Source organism: Canis lupus, chromosome 10 (genome assembly GCF_048164855.1).
Source record: "Canis lupus baileyi chromosome 10, mCanLup2.hap1, whole genome shotgun sequence".
NCBI classification, from domain to species: Eukaryota; Metazoa; Chordata; class Mammalia; order Carnivora; family Canidae; genus Canis; species Canis lupus.
Window position 1 is genome coordinate 28,103,091 of NC_132847.1, and position 25,593 is coordinate 28,128,683.

Below are 25,593 nucleotides of genomic sequence, written 5' to 3' on the forward strand. Positions count from 1 at the left end.
TTCTCCCACCTGAGAGGGGCTACCTAAAGTTTCATTCAAGGAATGCTAATTCCTGAGCATATAGTAGGTCACATAGTCTTTTCACCTCCACACCAACTGTGGAGAAAGTGTGCTATCTTATCCCAGTGAGAGACTCATTGTCAGCTAAAGGCCAGGAAAGCTGCTTTCTCAGTGAAAAGTACTTGGATTCTCCAATGGTCTTCCACCACCAATGATGGATATACCTGCTAAAATTTCTCAAATCTGAGGAATCATTGAAAGGTTCCCTTAAGGGAGGGCTTGGTTCTCAGACTGAAACTCACAGCCTTGACAATTCTGAGACTCTAATGCTGGGCTGATGGGTTGGACTTTCATCTTGGATGAGGCCAGAGGAGAGCTGTAATCAAGGAATTGTGGTGTCCAAGAGGACTTCTAGTGCTTTTCAACAGGCCCTCCAAAACTTCTGGGAGACCAGTTGAGCTCTCTTGATTGAGAAGCTACCCTTTGGAAAGGACTGAGCCACAGACTCAAGCCAGCTCATTTTCATTGCGCCCCCAAAGCTGTTGGTGAGGCAGGGTTGCACAGGCCTCTGGGACAGGCCTAGAGGTGAGCTTAGTCAGGGAAAGCTTTGTCCTTTGAGGGATGTGGCCTGCTTTCACTTGGCACCACGGCCACCGGCCACCGCTGAGATGCATGTTCCGTCTGCTGAGGTGAGAAGCTAGAAGCACGGTGCACTCTAGGAAGGCCGATGTCCCCTAGAGGTGGACACGGCTTTTGAAGGCCCCCCTAAACTTCCTGAGGTGCTGGCTTCTCAAGCCCTTCTGGGATAGACCAGTGAAGAGCCACCCACAGGGGACCCTTGGGCCCAGGGTTCAGGACAGTGAGTGCCCTTGGGTCTCTATTGTACGGTGGAGCCAGGAGCCAGGAGCCAGGGCATACCTCCCACCTGGGAGGGAGTAGCTGACAGTTTCATTCAAGGGACGCTCGTTCCTCAACGTTCAGGTCGTCGCACAGTCTTTTAACCTCCACAAAACCTGTGGAGAGGATGTGGCTAAGTCACCTGGTGACAGACTGGTTGAAAGCTCAAGGTCAGTCAGGGAAGCTGCTTTCTCAGTGAAAAATGCCTGGCTTCTCCAATGTCCCTCCACCAGCAAGGCTGGAGGTACCCACAAGCCCCCCTTAGCTCGGAGTGCTCATTTCTAAGTTACACCTTGGGGGGCTGGCTTCTCAGGCCGAAGCCAACAGCCTGGCTGGCTACAGGCCAGACTCATCTGCTGGACTGAGCAGATGGACGTTCTGTTCAGAAGGAGCCAGTGGGGTGCTCTCCTCAAGGCAGCGTTGTGTCCCAGAGGCCTTCCAGCGCTTTTGAACTGACCTTCTAAAAGTTCCAGGAAGAGGGGTCTGAACCCCCTTCATGTAGAAGCTGGCCTTCGGGAAGGCCTGAGCCTCAGAACTCAGGCCTGCTCATTTCCATTGTGACCTCACAACTGCTGGGGAGTCGGTGTCTCCCAGGTGTCTGGGAGAGGCTTCGCTGTGAGCTTAGGCAGGGAGAGCTTTGCCCTCAGACGAATGTAGCCTGCTTTCACTTGGTGCCACCACCGCCCTCGAAACAGATGTTCCATCTACCTGAGGTGACAAGGTAGACACACGGCGCACTCTGGGAAGGGTCTATATACCCTGGGGGTGGACGGGGCTTTTGTAGGCCCCTCCAAACTTCCTGAGGTGCTGGCTTCTCAAGCCCTTCCCAGGCAGAGACCAGTGGAAATCTCCTCTCTCGGGATCCTTTGGCCCAGGTTGCAGGACAACGAGTACCATTGGGTTTGCAGCCTAAAGTGGAGGCAGAGCACACCTCCCGCCTTGGGGGAGGTGAATAGCCAAAAGTTTCGTTCAAGGAACGCCAGTTCCTCAACGTTCGACAGGTCACACGGTCTTTTCACCTCCACACCAACTGTGGAGAGGATGTGTGCCTTGTCACCCCATTGACAGATTTGTACGCTGAAGGCCAGGAAAGCTGCCTTTTCTCAGTGAAAGATTCCTGACCTCTCCAATGGGCCTCCACCCCCAAGGCTAGAGGTGCCTGCTAACCTCCCTCGGTTCTGAGTTGCTCGTTGAAAGCTCACATCATGGATTGCTAGCTTCTGAGACTGAGGCCAACGGCCTAGCCCAGTGGCAAGCCTCTTCTGCAGGGCCGAGAGGTTTGACTTTTGTCTGGGAAGCAGCCAGCAGAGAGTTGCCCTCGAGGAACTGTAGAATCCTAGAGGCCCTAGGGCACTTTTGGATCTTGCCTCCAAACCTTCAGTGGGCACAAGTTTGATCTCCTTTCATTGTGAAGGCAGCCCTCTGAGGATTCCTGGGACACGGTGCTCAGGCCAGCTCATTTCCACTGTGCCCTCACAGCTGCTGGGGTGGCAGTGTCCCACAGGCCCCTGGGGGCCTAGTGGTGAGCTTAGCCAGGGAGAGCTTTGTCTTCGGGGGAAAATAGCCTGCTTTCCCTTGGCCTCACCACCCCTGCGGAGATCCCTGTTCCACCTCCCTGAGGTCTTTTCACGTCCACAACAATTGTGGAGTTTCTGTACTAACTCACCCTGGTGACAGACTCCTTGTAAGCTAAAGGCCCAGAAGCTGCTTTCTCAGCGAAAAGTACCTGAACTCTCCACAGTTTCTCCAACACCAAGGCTGGAGCTAGCTACTAAACTCCCTCAGCGGTGAGGGATCATTAAACGTTCCCTAGGGCAGGGCTTGGACCTCAGACTGAAGCCCAAAGGCTTGCCACTGCCCAGTCTTGTCTCCTGGGCTGAGAGATTTGACTTTTCTCACTGTAGGCACCTGTAGAGAGCTGACCTTAAGGAACTGTGGTATCACAGGGGCTCTATAGCACTTTTGGACTGCCCCTCCAAAATGTCAGGGGAGACAGGAGTAAACTCCCATCATTGGGTAGCTAGCCTTCTGAGAATACCTGAACCTCAGAACTCAGGCCTCTTCACTTACATTATGTTCACACAGCTGCTAGGTAGGCAGAGTCTCACAGGTCTCTGGGAGACTGACTAAGCTATTTTTCAGAGGAAAATAGCCTACTTTCCCTTGGCTCTGCCACCACTGCTGAGATCCATGTTCCACCTCCCTGAGGGGCAATGTTAGTCACATGGTGCACTCCAGGAACACCTATGTCGCCTAGAGGCAGACAGGGCTATCCTGGCCTCCCCAAACTTCCTGAGGAGCTGGCTTCTCAAGCACTTCATAGAGAGGCCTGGAAAGCTGCTCTCAGGTGACCCTTGGGTTCAGGGTTCAGGACAGTGAGTGCCATTGGGTCTCTGTCCTAAGGTTGAGCCAGAGCACACCTCTATACTTGGAGGGATAAGCTGAAAGTTTCACTCAAGAAATGCTACTTCCTCTGTGTTCAGTAGATACAGTGGTTTTTCACTTCCGCAACTGTGGAGAGGGAATGCTAAATCACCCTTGTGACAGACTCCTGGTAAACTGCAGGTCAGGAAATCTGCTTTCTCACTGAAAAGTACCTGGCCTCTCCCCTTCCTTTCCATCACAAAGCCTGGAGCTAGCTTCTAAACTACCTCAGTTGTGAGGGCTCATTTAAATATTATCTAATGGAGGGTTTGGGTCTCAGACTAAAGCCCTGAGCCTTGCCACTGCCCATACTTGTATATTGGGCTGAGAGATTCAAATTTACTCACAGAAGGTGCCAGTGGATAGATGCCCTCAAGGAACTGTAGTGTCCCAGAGGCCCTATAGTGTTTTTGGACTGCCCCTGTAAATCATCTGAGGAAACATGTTTGACCTCCCTTTATTGAGAAGCTAGACTTCTGGGAAGGCCTGAGCCACAGACTCAGGCCAGATCATTTCCATGGCTCCCCCACAACTTCTGGGAAGGCAGGGTCTCACAGGCCTCTGGGAGAGGCTTAGTTGTAAGGTTAGCGATCCAGAGCTTTCTCCACAGAGGAATATAATCTGCTTTCACTTGGATTCACCACCACTGCTGAGACATAAGTTTCCAGGAAGGCCTATGAACCCTCAAGGTAGACAGCGCCTTCCAGAACCTCTCCAAACTTCCTGAGGAGCTGGCCTCTCAAGCGCTTCCTGAAGAAGCCAGTGGAAAGTTGCCCTCACTGGACCCTTGGGACCAGGATTAGGATAGTGCCTGTCACTGGGTCTCCAACCTATGTGGAGCTAGGAAATTCCTCCCCCACTGGGTCTAGCTGGAAGTTTCATTCAAGGAACACTGATTCCTCAGTGTTCAGTACATCTCATGGTCTTTCACGTTGAAAACAACTATGGAGTTTGTGTGCTAACTCACCCTGGTGACAGACTCCTTGTAAGCTGAAGGCCTCGAAAGCTGCTGTTGCAGTGAAAAGTACCTAGACTCTCCACTGTCTCTCCAACACCAAGGCTGGCGCTAGCTGTAAGTCCTTCAGCTGTGAGGGAACATTTAAAATTCCCTAATGGAGGTGAAAGATCAGCAAATAAAACCTACACCCAGAAGAAGAGACTTAATAAAGATTTGAGCACAAAAAAAAAAAAAAAAAAAGATTTGAGCACAACTCAATGAAATAGAGACTAGAAGAACTGTGGAAGAGATCAACAAAACCAGGAGTTGGTTCTTTGAAAGAATTAAGATAGACAAAACATTAGCCAGTCTTATTAAAAACAAAGGAGAAACGACTCAAATTAATAAAATCATGAATGAGAAAGGAGAGATCACCACCAATACCAAGGAGATACAAATGATTTTTAAAACTTATGAGCAGCTATATGCCAATAAATTAGGCAATCTAGAAGAATAGACACATTTCTCGAAAGCCACAAACTACCAAAACTGGAACAGGAAGAAATAGAAAACCTGAACAGGCCAATAACCAGGGAGGAAATTGAAGCAGTCATCAAAAACCTCCCAAGACACAAAATCCAGGGCCAGTTGGCTTCTCAGGGGAATTCTATCAAATGTTTAAAGAAGAAACAATACTTATCCTACTAAAGCTGTTCAGAAAGAAAGGGATGGAATACTTCCAAACTCATTTTATGAGGCCAGCATCACCTTAATTCCAAAACCAGACAAAGACCCCACCAAAAAGGAGAATTATAGACCAATATCCCTGATGAACAGAGAAGCAAAAGTTCTCAACAAGATACTAGCCAATAGGATCCAACAGTACATTAAGAAGATTATTCACCATGACCAAGTGGTGGGATTTATCCCCATGATGCAAGGCTGGTTCAACACTCATAAAGAAATCACTGTGATAGATCATATCAACAAGAGAAAAAACAAGAACCATATGATCCTCTCAATAGATGCAGAGAAAGCACTTGACAAAACACACCATCCATTCTTTTTTTTTTTTTTTTTTTTAATTTTTTTTCACACCATCCATTCTTGATCAAAACTCTTCAGAGTGTAGGGATAGAGGGAACATTCCTCAGCATCTTAAAAGCCATCTATGAAAAGCCCACAGCAAATATCATTCTCAATGGGGAAACACTGAGAGCCTTTCCCCTAAGATCAGGAACATGACAGGGATATCCACTCTCACCACTGCTATTCAACATAGTATTAGAAGTCCTAGCCTCAGCAATCAGGCAACAAAAATAAATAAAAGGCATTCAAATAGGCAAAGAAGAAGTCAAACTCTCCCTCTTTGCAGATGACATGATACTCTACATAGAAAACCCAAAAAAACTCCACCCCAAGATAGCTAGAACTCATAAAGCAATTCGGCAGTGTGGCAGGATACAAAATCAATGCCCAGAAGTCAGTGGCATTTCTATACATTAAAAATGAGACTGAAGAAAGAGAAATTAAGGAATCAATCCCATTTAGAATTGCACCCAAAAGCATAAGATACGTAGGAATAAACCTAACCAAAGAAGTAAAGGATCTATACCCTAAAAACTACAGAACACTTCTGAAGAAATTGAGGAGGACACAAAGAGATGGAAAAATATTCCATGCTCATGGATTGGAAGAATTAATATTGTGAAAATGTCAATGCTACCCGGGGCAATTTACACATTTAATGCAATCCCTATCAAAATACCCTGGACTTTCTTCAGAGAGTTGGAACAAATCATCTTAAGATTTGTGTGGAATCAGGAAAGACTGTGAATAGCCAGGGGAATATTAAAAAAGAATACCATATCTGGGGGCATCACAATGCCAGATTTCAAGTTGTACTACAAAGCTGTGATCATCAAGACAGTGTGGCACCGGCACAAAAAACAGACACCTAGATCAATGGAACAGAATAGAGAGTCCAGAAGTGGGCCCTCAACTCTATGGTCAACTAATATTCGACAAAGCAGGAAAGATGTCCACTGGAAAAAAGACAGTCTCTTCAATAAATGGTGCTGGGAAAATTGGACAGCCACATGCAGAAGAATGAAATTAGACCATTCTCTTACATCATACACAAAGATAAACTCAAAATGGATGAAAGATTTAAATGTGAGACAAGAATCCATCAAAATCCTAGAGGAGAATACAAGCAACACCCTTTTTGAACTTGGCCACAGCAACTTCTTGCAAGATACATCCATGAAGGCAAAAGAAACAAAAGCAAAAATGAACTATTGTGACTTAGTCAAGATGAAAAGCTTCTGCACAGCAAAAGAAACAGTCAACAAAACTAAAAGACAACCTACATAATGGGAGAAGATATTTGCAAATGACCTATCAGATAAAGGGCTAGTAGCCAAGATCTATAAGGAACTTATTAAATTCAACAGCAAAGAAACAAACAATCCAATCATGAAATGGGCAAAAGACATGAACAGAAATTTCACCAAAGAAGACATAGACATGGCCAAAATGTCTGAGAAATGAGAAAATGCTCATGAGAAATGCTCCGCATCACTTGCCATCAGGGAAAAACAAATCAAAACCACAATGAGATACCATCTCACACCGGTGAGAATGGGGAAAATTAACAAGACAGGAAACAACAAATGTTGGAGAGGATGTGGAGAAAGGGGAGCCCTCTTGCACTGTTGGTGGGAATGGGAACTGGTGCAGCCACTCTGGAAAACTATGTGGAGGTTCCTCAAAGAGTTAAAAATAGAGCTACCCTATGACCCAGAAATTGCACTGCTGGGGATTTACCCCAATATACAGATGCAGTGAAACACCGGAACACTTGCACCCCATTGTTCATAGCAGCGATGTTTACAATAGCCAAACTGTGGAAGGAGCCTCGGTGTCCATCGAAAGATGAATGGATAGAGAAGATGTGGCCTATGTATACAATGGAATATTACTCAGCCATTAGCAATGACAAATATCCACCATTTGCCTCGACGTGGACGGAACTGGAGGGTATTATACTGAGTGAAATAAGTCAATTGGAGAAGGACAAATATTATATGGTCTCATTCATTTGGGGAATATTAAAAATAGTGAAAGGGAATAAAGGGGAAAGGAGAGAAAATGAGTGGGAAATATCAGTGAGGGTGACAGAACATGAGAGACTCCTAACTCTGGGTAACGAACAAGGGGTGGTAGAAGGGGAGGTGGGCGGGGGGACAGGGTGACTGGGTGATGGGCGCTGAGGGGGGCACTTGATGGGATGAGCACTGGATGATATGCTATATGTTGGCAAATTGAACTCCAATGAAAAAGAAAAAATTCCCTAATGGAGGGTTTGGTTCTCAGACTGAAGTCAGAACCTTGCAGCTGTCCAGACTTGTCTGCTGGGCTGGGCTGATAGATTCGAATTCCTCATGGAAAAGGCCAGTGGAGACCTGCCCTCTAGGAACTCTGGTGTCCCAGAGGCCCTATAGCGCTTTTGGACCACCCCTCCAAACTTTCAGGGGAGACAGGTTTAAACTCCCTTCATTGGGTAGGTAGCTTATGAGAAGGCCTGAGCCTGAGAACTTGGCCCTTCTCATTTCTATTGTGCCCCCACAGCTGCTGAGTAGGCAGTGTCTCACAGGCCTCTGGGATAGGCCTAGTAGTGAGCTTAGTCAGGGGCAGCTTTGTCTTCATAGGAATATAGCCCGCTTTCCCTTCGCTCCATCACCACTACTGAGACCCATGTCCCACCTCCCTGAGGTGCAATGCTAGTCACACTGTGCATTCCAGGAATGCCTATGTCACCTAGAGGTAGACACGGCTATCACTCCCCTCCAAACTTCATAAGGGGATGTCTTCTCAAGTCCTCCGTAGAGAGGCCTGGAAAGCTGCCCTCGTGGGACCCTTGGGCTTAGGGTTCAAGACAGCGAGTGCCATTGGGTCTCTGTCTTAAGGTGGAGCCAGGCATACATCTAACTTTGGAGGGGCAAGCTGAAAGTTTCATTCAAGAAATGTTAGTTCCTGTGTTCAGGAGGTAAAATGGGTTTTTCACCTCCACATCAACTGTGGAGATTGTGTTAACTCACCTCTATTATACAGTCGTTGTAAGCTACAAACTAGGAAAGCTACTTTCTCACTGAAAAGTACCTAGACTCTCCATTTCCCCTCTACCACCAAGGCTGGAGCTAGCTGCTAAACTCCCTCAGCTGTGAGGGCTCATTTAAAGTTTCCCTAAGGGAGGGCTTGGTTCTCAGACTGAAGCCCAGAGGCTTGCCACTACCCAGACATGCCTGCTTGGCTGGGAGATTCGACTTGTCTCATGGAAGAGGCCAGTGGAGACCTGCCCTCAACGAACTGTGGTGTCCAAAGGCCCTACAGCTGTTTTGGACCGCCCCTCCAAAACTTCTGAGGAGACACGTTTGACCTCCCTTTATTGAGATGCTAGCGTTCTGGGAAGGCCGGAGCCTAGAACTCACGCCACGCTTATTTCCATTGCTCCCCAAAGCTGCTGGTGAGGCAGAATCTCACAAGCCTCTGGGAGAGGCCTAGTGGTGATCTTAGGGAGAGTTTTTTCCTCAGAGGAATGTAGCCTGCTTTCACTAGGTGCTGCCACCATTGCAGAGACACATGTTCCAACTCCCTGAGGTGAGAACCTAGACACATGATGCACTCTAGGAAGGCCTATGTCTCCTAGAGGTGGACAGGGTTTTCCAAAGCCCCTCCAGACTTCCTGAGGTGCTGGGTTTCAAGCCGTTCCTCGATAGAGCAGTGGAAAGCTGCCCTCAGGGGACCCTTGGCCCCAGTGTTCAGGACAGAGAGTCCCATTGGGTCTCTAGCCTAAGGTGCACCCAGGGCATACCTCTCACCTAGAAGCGACTAGCTGAAAGTTTCATTCACGAAACGCTAGTTCTTTAGCATCAGTAGGTCACATTGACTTTTCACCTCCACAGCAACTATGGAGATGTTGTGCTAAGTCACCCCATTGACAGACTCGTAAGCTAAAGACCAGGAAATCTGCTTTCTCTGAAAAGTCTCTGACCTCTCCAATGGCCCTCCACCACCAAGGCTGGAGGTATCTGCTAACCTCCCTCATATCTGAGTGCTTGTTGAAAGGTTACATCAGGGAGTGCTTGGTTCTCAGACAAGTGCCAACAGCCTTGCCAATCTCCAGGCTTTTATAGTGGGCTGAGAGGTTCGACTTTCCTCTCAGAAGGGGCCAGTGGAGAGCTGCCCTCAAGGAACTGTGGTGTCCCAGAGGCCTTCCAGCGCCTTTGGACGATCCTCAAAACCTTGATGGGAGACAGATTGAACTCCCTTCATTGAGAAACTAGTCTTCGGGAAAGACTGAGCCTCAGAACTCAGGCCAGATAATTTCCATTGTGCCCTCACGGCTGCTGTGTAAGCAGAGTCTCACACATCTCTGGAAGAGGCCTAGTGGTAAGCTTAGTCAGAGAGATTTTTGTCCTCAGGGGAAAGTAGCCTCCTTCTCATGGCTTTGCCACCAATGCTAAGACACATGTTCCAACTCTGTGAGGTGAGAAACCAGTGGCTGGGAGATTCGACTTGTCTCATGGAAGCACCAAGCACTTCAGGAAGGCTTATGAACCCTACAGTTGGACAGGACCTTACAGGGCCCCTCCAAACTTCCTGAGGAGCTGGCTTCCCAAGCCCTTCCTGTAGAGGCCAGTGGAAAGCTGCCGTTACAGGATCCATGGACCCATGGTTCAGGATATTGAGTGTCATTGGGTCTCTAGTCCAATATGGAGCTAGGAAATTCCTCTCACCTGGGAGGGTCTAGCTGAAAGTTTCATTCAAGGAACACTAATTCCTCAGCATTCAGTAGGTCCCATCATCTTTCACATCCACAACTGTGGAGAGGGTGTGCGAATCCATCCCCATGACAGAGTCCTTGTGAGCTGAAGGTCCCGAAAGATGCTTTCTCAGTGAAAAGTACCTACACTCTCCACTATCTCTCAACACCAAGGCTGGAGCTAGCTGCTAAACTCCCTAATCTGAGGGCTCATTTAAAGGTTCCCTAAAGGAGGACTTGGGTCTCAGATTAAAGCTCAGAGCCTTGCCACTGCCCACACTTATGTATTGGACTGAGAGATTCAAATTTACTCACAGAAGGTGCCAGTGGATAGATGCCCTAAGGAGCTGTGGTGTCCCAGAGGCCCTACAGCAGTTTTGGACCGCCCCTCCAAACCTTCTGGGGAGACATGTTTGACCTCCCATTATTGAGAAGCTAGACTTCTGGGAAGGCCTGAGCCACAGACTCAGGCCAGTTCATTTCCATGGTGCCCCCTACAGCTGCTGGGGAGGCAGGGTCTCACAGGCCACTGGGAGAGGCTTAGTAGTGAGCTTAGTCAGGGAGAGCTTTGTCCTCAGAGAAATGTAATCTGCTTTCACTTGGCCTCGCCACCACTGCAGAGACACATGTTCCATCTCCCCGAGGTGAGAAGCTAGTCACATGGTACACACTAGGAAGGGCTATGTCCCCTAGAGTTGGATGGGGCTTTCCAAGGCCCCTCCAAACTTCCTAAGTTGCTAGCTTCTCCACCCCTTCCTGAATAGACGAATGGAAAGCTTTGCCCACGGGACCCTCGGCCCCCTGGTTCATGACATCAAGTGCCATTGGGTCTCCAGCCTAAGGTAGAGCCAGGGCATATCTCCCACCTGGAAGGGTCAAGGTGAATGTTTCATTCAAGGAACCCTAGTTCCTCAGCGTTAAGTACATTGCATGGTCTTTTCACCTCCACACCAAGTGTGGAGAGGGTCTGCTAAGTGACTCAGGTGACAGACTGTTATAAGCTAAAGGTCAGAAAAGCTGCTTTCTTCGTGAAAAGTACCTGGCCTCTCCAATGGCCCTCCACTACCAAGGCTGGAGGTACCTGCTAACCTCCCTCAGCCCTGAGCACTTACTGAAAGGTTACAGCAGGGATGTCTTCATTCTCAGACTAAAGCAAACAGCCTTACCAATCCTCAGGCTCTTAGACTGGGCTGAAAGGTTCGATGTTCCTCCTGGAAGGGGCCAGTGGAGAGCTGCCCTCAAGGAACTGTGGTGTTCCAGAAGCCTGCCAGCGCTTTTGGGCGACCATCCAAAGCTTCTGGGGAGACTAGTTGAACTCCCTTCATTGAGAAGCTAGTTTTCAGGAAAGCCTGAGCCTCAGAACTCAGGCCAGTTCATTTCCATTGTGCCCTCACAGCTGCTGGGGAGGCAGTGTCTTACAGGCATCTGGGAGAGTCCTAGTGATAAGCATAGTCAGGGAGAGTTTTGCCAACAGAAGAAATAGCTTCTTCCCTTGACTCCACCACCATTGCTGAGATACATGTTCCAACTTTTTGAGGTGAGAAAGTAGTGGCAAGGTGCACTCCAGGAGGGCTTATGAACCCTAGAGGTGGGCAGGGCCTTCCAGGGCCCTTCTAAACTTGCTGAGAGCTGGCTTCTCAAGTCCTTCCTGGAGAGGCCAGTGGAAAGCTGCACTCATGGGACCCTTGGGCCCAGAGTTGAGGACAGTGAATGTCATTAGGTCTCTAGTCTAATATAGAGCTAGGAAATTCCTCCTACCTGGGAGAGGCTAGCTGAAAGTATCATTCAAGGAAAGCTAATTCCTCAGTGTTCAATAAGTCCCATGGTCTTTTCATTTTTTTAAAAAAAGATTTTATTTATTCATGAGAAACACACACACAGAGATTGAGAGAGAGAGAGAGAGGCAGAGACACAGGCAGAGGGAGAAGCAGGCTCCATGCAGGGAGCCCGATGTGGGACTCGATCCCGGGTCCCCAGGATCATGCCCTAGGCTGAAGGTAGCACCAAACCGCTGAACCACCAGGGCTGCCCCAAGTCTTTTCATCTCTATAACAACCATGAAGAGGGTGTGCTAATTCACCCCGGTGACAGACTCCTTGTAAGCTGCAGGCCAGGAAAGCTGCTTTCTCAGTGAAAAGTACCTGGACTCTCCACTATCTCTCAACACCAAGCCTGGAGCTAGGCTGCTAAACTCTCTCTTCTCTGAGGGATGATTTAAAGTTTCCTAAAGGAGTGCTTTGTTCTCAGAATGAAGCCTAAACTTTGCCACTGCTTAGAAATGTCTGCTGGGCTGAGAGATTCGACTTCCATCATGGAAGAGAATAGTGGAGACCTGCCCTCAAGGAACTGTTGTGTCCTAGAGGCCCTAAAGTGCTTTTGTACCGATCCTCCAAAACGTTAGGGGATACTGGTTTAAATTCCCTTTATTGGGTAGCTAGCCTTCTGAAAAGTCCTGAACCTCAGAACTCAGGTCACCTCATTTCCATTACTCCCCCACAGCTGCTGGGTAGGCAAAGTCTCTCAGGCCTCTGAGAGAGGTACACTGGTGAGCTTAATCAGGGAGAGCTTTGTCTTCAGAAGAAAATAGCCTACTTTCCCTTGGCTTCGCTACCGCTGCTGAGATCCATGTTCTACCTCCCTGAGGTGCGATGCTAGTCACACGGTGCATTCCAGGAATGCCTATGTCGCCTAGAGGTAGACAGGGCTATCCAGGCTCCTCCAAACTACCTAGGGAACTGGCTTCTCAAGCCCTTCGTTGAGAGGTCTGGAAAGCTGCCCTCATGGGACCCTTCGGCCAGGGTTCAGGACAGCCAATGTGATTGGGTCTCTGTCTTAAGGTGGAGCCAGGGCATACCTCTACACTTGGAGGGACAAGCTGAAAGTCTGAAAGTACATTCAAGAAATGCTAATTCCTATGTGTTCAGTAGGTACAATGGTTTTTCACTTCCACAACTGTGGAGAGGGTATGCTAAGTCACCCTGGTGACTGACTTCCTGTAAGCTGCAGACCAGGAAAACTGCTTTCACACTGAAAAGTACCTGGACTCTCCACTTCCTCTCCACCACCAAGGCTGGAGTTAGCTACTAAATGGCTCAGCTATGAGGGCTCATTTAAAGGTTCCCTAAGGTGAAAGGAGAGAAAATGAGTGGGAAATATCAGTGAGGGAGACAGAACATCAGAGACTTCTAACTCAGGGGAACGAACAAGGGGTAGTGAAAGGGGAGGTGGGCGGGGAAATGGGGTGACTGGGTGACAGGCACTGAGGGGGGCACTTGACAGGATGAGCACTGAGTGTTATGCTATATATTGGCAAATCGAACTCCAATAAGTGAATATACAAAAAAAAAAAAAAAAAGTTTCCCTAAGGGAGGACTTGGTCTCAGACTGAAGCCCGGAGCATTGCCACTTGCCATAATTGTCTATTGGACTGAGAGATATGACTTTCCTCATGGAAGGCGCTAATGGAGAGCTGTTCTCAAGGATCTGTGGTGTCCAGAGACGCTACAACAGTTTTGGACTGCCCCTCCAAACCTTGAGTGGAGACAGGTTGAACTCCCTTCTTTGAGGAGCTACCTTCAGGAAGGCCTGAGCCTCAGATCTCAGGCCAGCTCATTTCCATGGTGCCCCACAGCTGCTTGTGAGGCAGGTCTCACAGACATCTGGGAGACTCCTAGTGGTGAACTTAGGGAGAGCTTTGTCCTCAGAGGAATGCAGCCTGCTTTCACTTGGCGCTGCCACCACTCCATAGACACATGTTCCATATCCCTGAGGTGGGAAACGGGGTCACATGGTGCTCTCTAGGAAAGCTTATGTCCCCTAGAGGTGGACAGGGCTTTCCAAGGCTCCTCCAAACTTCCTGAGTGCTGGCTTCTCAAGCTTTTCTTGGATAGACCAGTGGAAAGCTGCCCTCGGGGGACCGTTGAGCCCAGGGTTCAGGACAGCGAGTGCCATTGGGTCTTCAGCCTAAAGTGGAGCCAGAGCATACCTCTCAACTGGGAGGCACTAGCTGAAAGTTTCATTCAAGTAACACTAGTTCCTCAGCATTCAGTAGGTCGCATGATCTTTTCACTTCCACACCAACTGTGGAGACGGTGTGCTATGTAACCCCACTGACAGACTCCTTGTGAGATAAAGGCCCAGAAAGCTGCTTTCTCAGTGAAAAGTACCTGGCCCCTCCAATAGCCCTCCACCACCAAGGCTGGAGATACCTGCTAACATCACTCAGCTCTGAGTGCTCTTTGAAAGGTTATATCAGGGAAGGCTTGGTTCTCAGACTGAAGACAACAGCCTTGCCACAGGCCAGGCTCATCTGCTGAAACGAGACATTAGACTTTCCTCTTGGAAGGGGCCAGTGGAGAGCTGATCTCAAGGAACTGTGGTGTCCAGAGGCCTTCCAGTGCTTTTGGACCACCCCTCCTAAACTTCTGAGGATGCTGGGTGAAATCCCTTCATTGAGAAGCCAGCCTTTGTGAAGGCGTGAGCCTCAGAACTCAGGCCAGTTTATTTCCACTGTGCCCTCACAGCTGCTGGGGAGGCAGTGTCTCACAGGCCTCTGAGAGAGGCCTAGTGGTGAGCTTAGAGTTTTTTCCCCAGAGGAAAGTAGCCACCTTCCCCTGGCTCTGCCACCACTGTTGTGACACATGTTACAAGTCCCTGAGGTGAGAAAGTAGTGGCAAGGTGCACTACGGGAAGGCCTATGAAACCTAGAGTAGGACAGCACCTTCCAGGGCCCCACCTAACTTCCTGAGGACCTGGCTTCTTAAGCCCTTCCTGGAGAGGCCAGTGGAAAGCTGCCCTTATGGTACCCTTGGTCCCAGGGTTCAGGACCATGAGTGTCATTGGGTCTCTAACCTAATGTGGAGCTAGGAGATTCGCCCCACCTCTGAGGGACTAGCTGAAATTTCATTCAGCAATGCTAATTCCTAAGCATTTAGAAAGTCCCATGGTCTTTTCATTTCCACAACAACCGTGAAGAGGGTGTGCTAACTTACCCCGGTGACAGACTCCTTGTAAGCTGAAGGCCTGGAAAGCTGCTTTCTCAGTGAAAAGTACCTGGATTCTCCATTGTCTCCCAACACCAGGGCTGGAGCTAGTGGCTAAACTTCCTGGAGCTATATGCTAAACTCCCTCAGCTAGAGGGATCCTTTAAAGGTTCCCTATGGGACTGCTTGGTTCTCAGACTGAAGCCCATAGCCTTGCCACTGCCCAGACTTGTCTGCTGGGCTGAGAGATTTGACTTTCCTCATGGAGGAGGCCAGTGGAGAGCTGTACTCAAGGAACTCAGGTATCCCAGAAGCCTTAGAGGGCTTTTGGACTACCTCTCCAAACCTTGAGGGGAGACAGGTTGAACCCCTTCATTGAGAAGCTAGCCTTCAGGATGGCCTGCGCCTCAGAACTCAGGCCAGCTCATTTCCATTGTGCCTTTACAGCTGCTGGGGAGGCAGCATGTCACAGGCCTCTGGGAGAGGCCTAGAGGTGATATTAATCAGGGATAATTTGTCCTCAGAGGAAAGTATCCTGTTTTTCCTTGGCGCTGCCACCACTGCTGAGAGACATGATCCAACTTCCTGAAGTGAGAAACTAGTGGCTAGGTGCACTCTAGAAAGGCCTATGAACCCTCGAGGTCTGCAGCGCCTTTCAGGGCCCCTCCAAACTTCCTGAGCAGCTGGCTTCTCAAGCCCTTCCTGGAGAGGCCAGTGGAAAGCTGCCCTCATGGGACCCTTGGGTCCAGGGTTCAGGACAGTGTGAGTCATTGGGTCTCCAGCCTAATGTGGAGTTAGGAAATTCCTCCCAACTTGGAAGGGGCTAGCTGAAAGTTTCACTCAAGGAACACTAGTTCCTCAGCGTTCAGTAGGTCACACAGTCTTTTCACCTCCACAACAACTGTGGAGGGGATGTGCTAACTCACCCTGGTGACAGACTCCTTCAAAGCTGAAGTCCTGGAAGCTGCTTTCTCAGTGAAAAGTGCCTGGACTCTCCACTGTTTCTCCAAGACTGGAGCTAGCTGCTAAACTCCCTCAGCTGTGAGGGATCATTTAGATTCCCTAAGGGAAGGCTTCATTGTCAGACTGAAGCTCACAACCTTGCCACTGCCCAAAATTGTCTGCTGGGCTGAGAGATTTGATTTTCCTCTTGGAAGAGGCCAGTGGAGACCTGCCCTCAAAGAACTGTGGTGTTCCAGAGATCACACAGTGGTTTTGGACTGCCACTCCAAACCTGGGGAAACACGTTTGAATTCTATTGAGAAGCTAGACTTCTGAGAAAGCCTGAGCATCAGAACTCAGGCCAGCTCATTCCCATGGTGCCCCCACAGCTGCTGGGAAGCCTTGGTCTCACAGGCCTCTGGGAGTTGCCTAGTGGTGAGCTTAGTCAGGGAGAGCTTTGTCCTCAAAGTGGCCTGCTTTCACATGGTGCCACCACAACTGCTGAGATACAGATTCCAACTCCCTAAGGTGAGAAGCTAGTCGCAAGGGGCACTCCAGAAGGCCTACCCTAGAGGTGGAAAGGGCCTCCAAGGCCCCTCCAAAATTCCAGAGGTGCTGGCTTCTGACACCTTCCTGGACAGGCCAGTGAAAAGCTGCCCTCACAGGATACTTTGGCCCAGGGTTCAGGACAGAGAGTGCCATTGATTCTCTAGCCTAAGGTGGAGCCAGAACAGAAATCCCACCTCGAAGGGGCTATCTGAATGTTTCATGCAAGGAAACCTGGTTTCTCACCTTTCAGTAGGTTGCATGGTCTTTTCACCCCCACAACAACTGTAGTGAGGTTGTGCTAACTCACCCTGGTGACAGACTCCTTGTAAGCTGAAGGCCAGGAAAGCCGCTTTCTCAGTGAAATGTACCTGGCCTCTCCAATGGTCCCCCACCTGCCAAGGCTGGAGCTAGTTGCTAATCTCCCTCTGCTGTGAGAGCTCACTGAATGTTTCCCTCAGGGAGGGCTTGGTTCTCAGACTGAAGCCACAGCCTTGCCACTGCCCAGGCTCATTACTGGGGTGAGATATTTTACTTTTGTCATGGAAGGGAACAGTGAAAAGCTAAAGTCAAGGAGCTAAGGTGTCCCAGAGACCCTCCTGTGCTTTTGGACCACCCCTCTAAACCTTCTGGGGAGATGGTTTTGAATTCTCTTCATTGGAAAGTAGCCTTCTGGGAATGCCTGAGCCTCTGAACTCAGGCCAGCTCATTTCCATTGTGCCCCCACAGCTGCTGGGTAGTCAGGGTCTCACAGGCCTCTGAGAGAGGCCTAGTGTTGAGCTTAGTCTGGGAGAGCTGGTGTGAGGAAGGGGGTTAAAATATCTATTCAGTACATAAATCCATTTCTGGGACATCTATACAGTCCCCTGGGCGGGGGGTTCACTGGAAAAGAGGTAAATATTGATCATGAAGTTGTCCAGGATATTAAGGTGAAAAGGAAAATAAGGCACAGAATTTCATTTGGCATTGACAAAACATTTTTTCTTTCTTTTTCCTTTTTTTCCCTTTTGTTTGTTTTTCTAGTCCAAGTATTGGAGGGCACCTGACTGGCTCCATGTGCCTCTTGATCAGCGGGTGTTCTGAGTTCCAGCCAGCACCATGTTTGTTGGATGGGTGTAGAGATCACTTGAAAATAAAAAGGTTTTGGAAGCCTGGGTTGCTTGGGGATTGAGGCTTTCCCTTAGGCTCCAGGTGTAATTCCAGAGTGGCTCCCCATGGGAGCCTGCTTCTTCCTCTGTGTAGGTCTCTGCCCCCCCCTCTGTTTCTCATAAATAAGGGAATTTTTAAAAATCTTAAAAATCAATCAATCACAATAAAAAGCTTTGAAAAACAAACAAACAAAAGGGACCACAGAGGACAAGGAGAAGCAATAACTATCAAAGATATACATCTGTGAGCATTAAGCAGTCATAGGAAAACATAAACAGTGGTGGCAGATAATGGGACCCTGGAGGTGACAAAGCAGCATCCTGTCTAGGTGCTATGGCACTTTAATGCTTTCTGAGACCAGTAGGGACCTTTCAAAAACTTCACCCTCTGATCCAGGCAGGAGAGGGCACAAGCCCCTCCAGCAAGAATTCCTCTGATTAAAGGTAACTCTTATCACGTTAAGGATCACCAATTGACCATGGGCTTTTAAGGGTTTCATTTCTGAGCCTCTATCTTGGCCTTCTTCTCACCTGTATGAATCCCTGATTCCACTTCACAACATCCACCCATCCCAGGATGAAAATTCTTCCCTGTAAATCCTACATTCTGAGCACTATGGAAGCTACTGACGCCCACAAGAGAGAAATCAAGCAAGTCATGTGACTCGGAAGGCTGGCCATCTAGCAGGTTGAAAGCATTGACTGAACATCAGAAACTTGAAAATAAGGGTTTTCTTTCAAGGGAATCCTTCCTCAGTTGGCTAAACTATGTGCATTACTCGTATTTCCTCCACTCAGAGAGGGCAACTGAGCAAAAGGCTGCTCAGCAGGAGAAAGGTCATGGGTGATGTCTTCATGTTTGTTTTACAAGGACATGTATTTTAGGGCACCTGGCTGTGGCTAGAGGAGCATGCACCTCCACGCATGATCAGAGCACGTCCTGAGGGCCAGCACCGCATCAAATGGGTGTAGAGATGACCCTGACAAGCTAGACAGGCAGAGGATTTAGAGACGCTATGGCTCTCCGCTTTCGCCTCCTCTGGGTCACCCAGGACTGATCTCAAGGAGTGGGATGGCTGGATCCTCCAGTAAGAGCGTGTGCAGCTCACAAAGGCATAGCCTCTATCCAGGGTGTTTCTTGAGATGGTGGCTGAGAGGGGGGCAACACCCTGAAGGGAGCGAGGAAGACCACGAAGGAGGTCAACCCCAAATTCACTGGAAAGGAAGGCATCCCTGATGCACCAACTTGACCTCCACCCTGTCAGCATCTGGGGCCCAACTCCGAGGATGACCTTGAAGTCAGTCCTACAAATGAAGGAAAAGGAGAGGACAAGTTTGTCCCTGATAAACTTCAAGTGGCAGAGCCCTCCTGAGCAAACAAAGACCCCAAGGAGTGAACCCTAAATGCTTGTCTATTGGGCTGAAAAAGGAGAAGAGATTGTGGAAGAGTAACTCAACTATGTGGGGAGGCTAAAGGAGCATAAGGATTTTCTTTTTTTAATAACAAGATCTGTTTTTCCAGAATTCTCACGCTCATGCTCAAGTTCCTGTCCTTGAAGATAAGAATGTCATTCACTCCCCTCCTGGCACTCCCCTCCAAGGCACCTTCCAGGGACATGGGAAGGGGTGTGCTTCTAGGGAGGAAAAGGAGAGGAGTCAGCACACCTTCCACCTGCTGGGGGTGGGGGGCGGTGGTGGTCCATGTGTTTCTTTGCTGCTGCTGCTACATTTTAAAAATGTCTATAGTTCAAAAAACTATTCTGGTTTTCTTTATATCCAAGTCTTATCTCAGATTTGACTTTTGACAGGAGGAGGGAGGGCGGGCCACATTTTCTTCTGCCAAGGTGAAGAAAGACAAGATGGGTGCAGACCTGTGCATATTCTTTTCTGTCATGGGGGTGAGCAGAGGATTCAGATTCATCTCTTGTGGGATGGGATCTAATTGCTCCGTGAAGAATCAGGCAAAATATCAGGCAAACTGAGGGCGAGTAAAGGTTAAAAGAACATGGACAAGATTGGCTATAGATGCTGGAGTTTCCAGAACAATGATTTCATCAGAGGCATGTGAACGTCAAAGATTTCTGGGGACCATGTTTGTGGATGCCTTGGCGTGTAGGTCCTTTCAAACTGACAGTGCTACCATCTGGTCACTTTACCATATTGTCTCCAGCTCACGTGAGCAGTGTGGTCATACTATTATAATATGGGCCTAATGGGGGATGGAATTGTGCCAGAGAAAGAGAGACAGCATCAAGTCATTGAACCTGAGGCATGTCTAAGACAGTGACTTTCTACAGTAGATTGAGGCAGAAGGAGGCCAGCTGGATTTTTGTTTTGTTGGTTGGGTATCTGTGGCTATGGGGTGGTTGTGGGTAGCTGTTGTTTGTTTTCTGGATGAGGTGTAAGAACTTTTCAAGTGGAAGTATTTGCAAAAGTGGTCTGGCGGAATGGGAGGGTGTGGGTCAGTCCATTCACTGAGAAAACAGGAGAATCAGGCTTTTTAAGAACTAGGCAATGGGAGGAGTTTAGCTTTGCGCATCACAGCAACTGACAGCTCAGCAGAAAAAAAAAATGTTCCCAGCATGAATCCAGTTGCAGGAGCCAGCTAGAGCATGCCCCACCACCCTCAGTGCACGCCGCGCGCGCACACACACACATATCTGGTCTTCCATTCCCAAATTCACTGGAGGATGGGGTGGCTGGTGGCTGAAGAGAGGTTCCAATGGGCCTCAAACATTTCATTCAAATGGGCTTCAATCATTTCATTCAAATGCACAAGGTTGTCTGTTTTTGTTTTTGTTTTTTAAAGATTGTATTTATTCATGAGAGGCACAGAGAAAGAGAGACAGGCAGAGACAGAAGAACCAGGCTCCATGCGGGGTGCAGGGTGCAGGGAGCCCGACATGGGACTCCATCCCGGGACTCCAGGATCAAGCCCTGAGCCAAAGGCAGGCACCAAACCGCTGAGCCACCCAGGGATCCCCAAGGTTGTCTGTTAAAGTCAGAGTCTGGGATTTCTCTACATTGAATGGTTTTCTTCAACTCTCCCAACCCTCAGGCTGCAGCTTCCAAACTGTGGGGGAGGGGAGGGGAGGGAGAGAGAGAGAGATAGAGAGAGAGAGGGAAGGAAGGAAAAAGGGAAGGGGAAAGAGGATGTCTGAAGAACTTACCTTGTCTGGGGGCCAAGAGTCACCTCCTCATTTCCTAAACCAGGAAACACCAATAAAACCTTTGGGAATCATTGATGTGGAGGATGACATCTCACTCTAATGCCTTGGGGGTGCATCTGGGAGGGCATGGCATGGTGTGGCATGCTGAGTCTGAGGGGGACTTAAAAACATGATGGTAGTGTCTTAGGGTTCAAAGGCCAAACACAGGCATGGAGTGATAAGGGCGAAGGACTAAGGGAGGCCTGGCAGAGGACAGTTCTGACTCATCCACCCTGGGTGAGGGACCCACAAGCAGATTCTTTCCTCTAAAGCAATGCCAACAGTTTACTGGTTCTCCATTGACCTATTCTCCCTCTCTCACCCACTTCCTAAGGGAAATCCTCAGTCTCTTTTTTTTTTTTCCTCAGTCTCTTTTGACATAGTCACTGGCTGTTTCACAAGCCACCTTCTGTCTACTAAAAGGAGGAAGGAAGATGGACAAACATGAAGCAGCCTGACAGATGTCACCTCCACATGGAGAGTTGGGGAATGGGGGGGCCTCACCAGACAAATGGTGACTCTGAGCCATGATCCCAGGGTTCTTGAAAAAATGAAATGGCAGGAGCACCTGGCTGGCTCAGTCAGAATAGGACTCAACTCTTGATCTCAGTCAGGGTCGTGAGTTTGAGCCCTATGTTGCGTTTGGAGATAATGAAAAATGAACGAACAAACTTTTAAAAAATTAAGTATGTATGGGTGCCTGGGTGGCTCAGTGGTTGAGCGTCTGCTTCGGCTTGGGGCATTATCCCAGGGTCCTGGGATGAGTCTGGCATTGGGTTCCCTGAGGGGAGTCTGCTTCTTCCTCTTTCTGTGTCTCTGCCTCTCTGTCTGTGTCTCTCATGAATAAAGAAATAAAAATTTAAATTTAAAAAATGGAATGGAAAGATAACGCTGTGAGCAGCATGTAAATGTACCTAATACTGCTGAACTCTAGGCTTAGAAACGGCTAAAATGCTCCATTGTAGGTGATGTCTATTTTTTAAAAAAGATTTTATTTATTTATTCATTAGAGACAGAGAGAGAGAGAGGCAGAGACACAGGCAGAGGGAAAAGCAGGCTCCATGCAGGGAGCCCAGCATGGGACTCAATCCTGGGTCTCCAGGATCAGGCCCTGGGCCCAAGGTGGCGCTAAACTGCTGAGTACCCCCAGCTGCCCGGTGATGTCTATTTTTAACCACAACTTAAAAACAAAACAAGACCTCTGTCCTTGGCCCAGAGTAAGGGAGTTCCTGGTTCAGGTTGGAGGGAGTCCTGTCGTCCGCAGTGTGGAAAACCAGGGGTCAGCAATCTGGAATATTTTCTTCCTCTGCAGGTAGGAAGAGGACCGTGCAGACATGGTCACTGACGTCATCCCTGTAAAGGCAAGGCGTGAAGGAAGAACTTCAGCATTTCAAAGCACCTTTTAGGGGCACCTGGGAGGCTGGGTCAGGTTAAGCCTCTGACTCTTGTTTCATCTGCCAGGAGGTGGCACTCTTGACTCACCTGGTAAGGCTGAGGCAAACTCTGTAAGAAAGGTATTAAGCCAACATTTTGCAAGGGGTTTTGTTGGCTCCAGAAAGTTGATCTGAGTTTCTCAAAGCTGTCTGACCCTATCTGAGTCTATGCACGTGTCTTAAGGACGGGATTCCTGGGGCACCTGGCCTGCTCAGTCAGTAGAGAGCATGACTCTTGACCCCAAGATTGTGAGTTTGAGCCCTACATTAGGAATAGAGATTACATTGAAAAAAATAAAACCGGGTGTGAGGGGTGAGAAAAACAGATGTCATTCTAGTCAAGACCTTGGTAATATAACCAATCCTTCCAACGATGTCTGGTTACAATGAGAACAGACCCCCACCCAACCTATGCAGATGATTTACAATTGCCATAAAAGAAAGAATACTCACTGAGAGTTTCTGAAATCTGGAGGGTTACAGGTAGGGGGAAAAATAAATATTTTAATTTGTTTACAAAACATTTTCATAAAATTTCTGTAAGTTATAGATATCTCTAGAGACAAAGTTTCCTTCAATCTAGAGGAGGAAACATCAGGGGATCAACAATGTTTTGAACAAGAGTCATTCAAAACGGTCATCATTTTCCTTCTCTCATTCAGTTCCATGTTGTTCCCTTTTCTGTTTAAATGCAGATTTTTCATTAGTTCTGGCAATTCATACTGTAGTTTTATGATCTCAGGGTAACCAGAAACTGGTATTTTGTCAAAAGTCCTTTTTGTGAATCTTCTGGAAGCTGGACCATATTTTTGCAAGAGCATCAGAACAATACCTATAATTGACAGGGCGGTCAACAGTGGACGTGGTTAAAGTCCCTATGGGAGTTCATCAGAATGCAGTTGAGAAGAAAATTTGATTATTTTTTTTGTCACACACAGTATTTTAACAATTCAAATGTCGAGTGATGGCACTATACCAAGGACATATTACAACTTTAGGAATTTCATTTAATTTTTGGAATAGCGAAAGCATTCATGCACCCAATATAATCTAAGAGGGTTTATCGTTATTTGTTTGACAATGCTTCTCACATGTTGACAATGTTCTCCCAATCTCAGTCAGTCCTGACCATGCATAGAATTCCTTTTCAAAAAGCCTCCTTCAGAAACCCCTTCTACAATGTCCTTTGTCATTCAGAGTCAGTCTTAAGTTTTCTTTCTCTAAGTACCCTGGCTCTGGGAAGGCTGGGTGGCTCAGCGGTTGAGTGCCTGACTTCAGCTCAGGGCATGATCCTGGCGTCCCGGGATCCAGTCCCATATTGGGCTCCTTTCATGGAGCCTGCTTCACCTGTCTCTGCCTCTCTGTGTCTCTCATGAATAAGTAAATAAAATCTTAAAAAAAAAATTAGGGACACCTGGGTGACTCAGTGGTGGGGCCTCTGCCTTAGCTCAGGGCTTGATCCTGGAGTTCCAGGATCTAGTCCCACAGTGGGCTCCCTGCATGGAGCCTGCTTCTCCCTCTGCCTATATCTTAGCTTCTCTCTGTGTCTCTAATTAATAAATAAAATGTTTTAAAAAATAAAAATAAAAAATAAAAAAACCCAAACAATAGCCAGGCTCATTTCAGGACAAAATTATTTTCCCTCAACCAAAAATGTATTCTCATGCCTTGTACCTCTTCTACACATCTTCCACCTTCTCAAACATCGAGTTGCTTTCCTTATTATTTTCCAGCAGTCTCGAATCCATGTAGCAGACTTTTTTAGAAAATTATCTTTATTTCCTTTTTTAGAGAGAGAGAATGCGTGTGAAGGGGGAAAGGGGGAGAGGCAGGGAGAAAGAGAGAATCTTTCCTTTTTTTTTTTTTTTTAAAGATTTTGTTTATTCATGAGAGACAAAGAGGCAGAGACACAGGCAGAAGGAGGCTCCCCACAAGGAGCCAGACGCAGGATTAAATCCCCGTGATCATGCCCTGAGCCAAAGACAGATGCTCAACTGTGGAGCCACCCAAGGGTCCCCCCATGTGGCAGACTTTTAACTCGTAGAAACCTCAGTCTCTGGTGAAACATCAGTAGGAAACAAGGGCGCACTGTCTCTTGTACCAGAATTCTTTAGATTGACAAATGTATGAATACAAGCCATAGTTTTTATTTAATTTTTATTTTTTTAAAATTTTTATTTATTTATTTATTTATGATAGTCACAGAGAGAGAGAGAGAGACAGGCAGAGACACAGGCAGAGGGAGAAGCAGGCTCCATGCACCGGGAGCCCGATGTGGGATTCGATCCCGGGTCTCCAGGATCGGGCCCTGGGCCAAAGGCAGGCGCCAAAACGCTGCGCCACCCAGGGATCCCATGCCATAGTTTTTAGAAACACAGTGTGTGTGTATGTTTATAATACAATTTTTAAGAAAGCATGAAACATGTTTACTAATGCACCCAAGTGTCTACAGTTTTCCTGAATAAGACAAAGGACAAAAAGAAAAAAGGGAGGGGGATGGAAGAAAGGGGGAAAGGGAGGAAAACACAGCAAAACAAAACAAAAACCCACCTTCGGTATCTTAGTGACTCATGCTTTAGCATTTTACCTTATGTTGAAAAGACGTAGGTATTCGATGAATTCAACCCAATTTATCAATTAACCTTGCACAACTTCAAAGTTTCAGGTCATCAAAGATTTTGGAAGTTATTGTAAAGATTTACCTATAAACCATTTTTTAACCTTTACCTATTTGCTCTTAACAATGAAAAGTATACGAGACAGATAAAATAGGCCATTTTAAGTAGTTTCTGTGGACACATCACAACAGGTGAATTTAACTAATCAACTGAGGTAACAGCAAAGCTGTGTACACCCCTCCCTTGGGCCTGGACCCTCCAGCATCCAGGTCGATCTGGGTGGAACAAGGGAATAAGTAGTTCTCATTTTCTTTTTTGTGCCTGTTATATAACAAGACAGCAAATGTGGTTTCTTTGTATAAAGGTGACAGAGGGGTCTATTTTAATCACCACCATTCCAAGCTCACAAACTGTGATGGGAGTGCAGCACATCCCACTGCTCACCCCAACAGTAGACAGAACTGAAAATCAAGTGAGTTTAGAACTTGAGGGGGCTGAGGGGTAGATAAAGCTGGTTATCTGTATAATGTGTGATGTTGATAGCTCCAAAGACATGTCTTTTTAAAATAAACCAACAACCTTGAATTGGCTTGAAATCCATATATGTCTCCTCTGTGTCCACTAAAAAGT

The 25,593-nt window shown here is 47.8% G+C and overlaps 1 protein-coding gene across 10 annotated transcripts in view; it reads left to right on the forward strand.

The window, feature by feature from the left end:
• The first annotated feature begins 1,441 nt into the window (after positions 1 to 1,441).
• The window catches only part of MLANA (melan-A), a 75,289-nt gene continuing 51,137 nt past the window's right edge, over positions 1,442 to 25,593 (forward strand). For 3 of the 10 annotated variants that reach the window (XM_072841263.1, XM_072841262.1, XM_072841265.1), the window contains exons 1-2: positions 1,455 to 1,618; positions 22,225 to 22,397. The gene's annotated coding sequence lies outside the window, so the exon portion shown is untranslated. Of the gene's footprint in view, positions 1,619 to 10,416; positions 11,623 to 17,578; positions 17,696 to 22,224; positions 22,398 to 25,593 lie in introns of those variants that run through there. The other 7 variants (XM_072841259.1, XM_072841260.1, XM_072841257.1 and 4 more) reach the window with 7 other exon arrangements.